Below are 2,919 nucleotides of genomic sequence, written 5' to 3' on the forward strand. Positions count from 1 at the left end.
TGATTTTAACTATTTTTAAAATTTATAATTAAATATAAAAATGGCTTTTGAGATAATTCTAAAAACATTTTACATCAAAATTATATACCATAATAAAATTCGAAGGCGTTACCTCTAAAGCTACAAATGCATCTAAATGCCAACTGCACTCTATATTAGAAAGAGAGGGGGAGCATGTAGAATTGTGCATTAAAACAGGGATAGAGAGGGGGGGGGGGGAAAAATATGCGGTCGAGTTCAAAAGAGATATCAGGAGTTTAATATTTGAGTCCCACATCGAGCAAGGGGAATAAAAGAAGAACTCATATAACGTATTGTCCCTCAATATAAAAGCACGACCTTACTTGAACAGGATCTGTTCTATAGGTTGTACATCCGTTTCCATTGACACAATGGAGACACGCACAACAATCTGGAAGATGATATATTGCCGCGTGGGCGGAGTGTGAATACCGGATGCGGGCACCTTCCCCCAATCCACAGAGGATCGCTCTCTCAGCTAATTGCTGATGAGATGCCCATGTGGCAGTCTGACAGATCTCATCCACCCTTTTGTCAAATAAAGCTCCTTAAATTTTTGAAGCCGCACTCTTTTTTCAACCAATGTTTCCCTAAATTGTCTATTTTCCTGCGTGTCAAGGAAATTTTTTATTTGCCAACTAACCTTCCCTAACTTTTCATTTTTATGGCGTAAAATACGTTTGAAATTCCTTCATCAAATTGCTTAAACTTCAGTCCCGGGGAAAATCAAAGCTAGAAGTTGAATATATTTGTTGAAATTTGGACAAATTATGTTTCATTAAATTTCTTGTAATGGTGTCAAAAATCTTGGAGAAATTCTTCCAATCTGTCTTCAATCTTTTTTTATTTTTTTCTATTTCTACTATTTGTCTTCAAAATTGATCACAAATCACATTAACTATTCGAGAAAATTCAATCTTATCCTGTTTGAATAGTCATATAAAAATCACCTCCCATTTGTCAAAAAGGGTGAGGTTTGTGTAAGGTTTCAACCATCTATTATTGAAGTAAGGGGCACCTCAAAATAATGCCGAAAATGCAGTTTCGGTGCCACAAAGCCTAGCGATGATATGAAAATCTACTGTTGTTCTTAATTATGAAATTTAAAATTCTAAAAATGGTCATAATCAAAACAGATCTGCAACTTAAAAATCTTGAAAATGGACGGTCCAGGTAACGTGTTAGAGGATGAATTATTTTTAGAACTAGAAATCATCTTGGTTTTTTCATGTTTATGAATATCGAGGTCGAGATAACCCATTTGAGGGTTTTTTGGTATAGAAACAACTTTGTCAATTAGGTTTTTTAAGTACACCTTATTAGTAGAATATAAAGTTGACACCTTATATAAACTTTTTCCGCATTGAGCAAAGAGATGTTGGAAAAAGAGAGATTGGGGATTTTGCTTGACCATCGGCAAACCCTAGTATTGCTTTACCCTAGTATAAATCCAATTTTATTAGAGGTTCTTCGAGGCCACAAAATTGGTTGATAACATGAAAGGAAAGAATCAATTAACGGTATTTTTGGGATAGGGAAATCGGTTTGAGCTTTCATTGTCGTTATAGGATAATCTTTACAGGACCCACAAAAATTTATAATTTTTCCCTTGATATTGAATGCGTATTTGCTTGTCGCCTTGGATGTAGCTCATTTAGATGAGTCCTTGCTTGCTGCCTATGGATGTAGCTCATTTAGATGAACTGATGAACTACATGTAGAACAAAAACTAGGGTTTGACAAAAACAAGGGAAATAAATATATTTTTTAAAAATAAAATAATAGAGATACAAAGATTTACGTGGTTTGACAAGTTGCTTATGTCTACAGGACAGCAAAATTGCTTATGTTCATCAAATTGCTTAAATTTCATTCTTAGGGAAAATCAAAACCAGAAGTTGAATATATTTGTTGAAATTTGGACATTATGTTTCATTAGAACTAGTGTTTGCACGTGTGTTGCACGTGTTTTAAATCACTGTAAAATGAAATTAAATGATATTGATACATATTTTATGAAATAAAAACATATACATATTGTTTAGCTTTTCATAAAAAGCTTTCAAATAAACGATTTATTATTTAATTATGCACATTCCATGGAGTGAAAAAATAAATATTGGTATGTATAACTAAGTTAGGAGTTTCATTGATTGTAATAAGAAGAAAAGAAATTAAAAAGTATAACTAAGTTAAGAGTCTCATTAAATGTAAGAAGTAGAAAGATTTACATGTAGTTAAGAACTTAAGATACATGAAGTATAAATTTATTTTATAAATGTGCACCTAAGCTTGAACAATTGCGAGATGTTTGAGAAGTTTTTAGCACAATTTCATAATTTTAGATAATGTTTACGATTTCAAGTTGTTTTCTTGATTCCTTTAATGTTCTCTCTACCAACATTATCTCCGTCTCTCTGCCTACACAAGATCACATCTTTTTCTATCTTTGTTCTTTTTTCTCTCACTTCTATATGCCTCTCTTTTTTATCCTAAATTTGGTAACTTTAGATAATTTTTCTGATTTTGAGTTCTTCTCTTGATTTCTCTCTCCCTCTCTCACATCTATCATATATTCTACATGTAAATTTGTTCACTTTTTGCATGATTATTCTCTCTCTCTTCAATGGTGACCCCAAATATTAGAACCCTAGAGTTCTTTTTTATTTATCACTTTTTTCTTATTTTTGCATGATTATTTTCTCTCTCTTCAATGGTGAACCCAAAGATTAGAACGCAGGAGTTCTCTTTTATTTATTTCTTATTTCTTGTTTCTTATTTATTTTTTCTCTCTCGTTTCCTTTAATGTTTCCAAGGTTACTTGAGAAACCTAAGAGTTTCACAAATAATATTTTATCATATTCAACTAATTTATATAAAAAATCACTAATTCGAGGA

The 2,919-nt window shown here is 31.9% G+C and overlaps 1 non-coding gene across 1 annotated transcript; it reads left to right on the plus strand.

Moving 5' to 3' along the window:
* Positions 1-334: 334 nt before the first annotated feature.
* Positions 335-540, plus strand: LOC148782703 (small nucleolar RNA U3). Its single transcript, XR_016053157.1, has one exon. It is a non-coding gene; the product is annotated as a small nucleolar RNA U3 (small nucleolar RNA).
* Positions 541-2,919: the final 2,379 nt, after the last annotated feature.

The sequence above is a fragment of the Amborella trichopoda genome, chromosome 3, assembly GCF_054954075.1.
Source record: "Amborella trichopoda isolate Santa Cruz 75 chromosome 3, AtrichopodaSantaCruz75HAP2 v2.0, whole genome shotgun sequence".
In the NCBI taxonomy this organism is placed as follows: domain Eukaryota; kingdom Viridiplantae; phylum Streptophyta; class Magnoliopsida; order Amborellales; family Amborellaceae; genus Amborella; species Amborella trichopoda.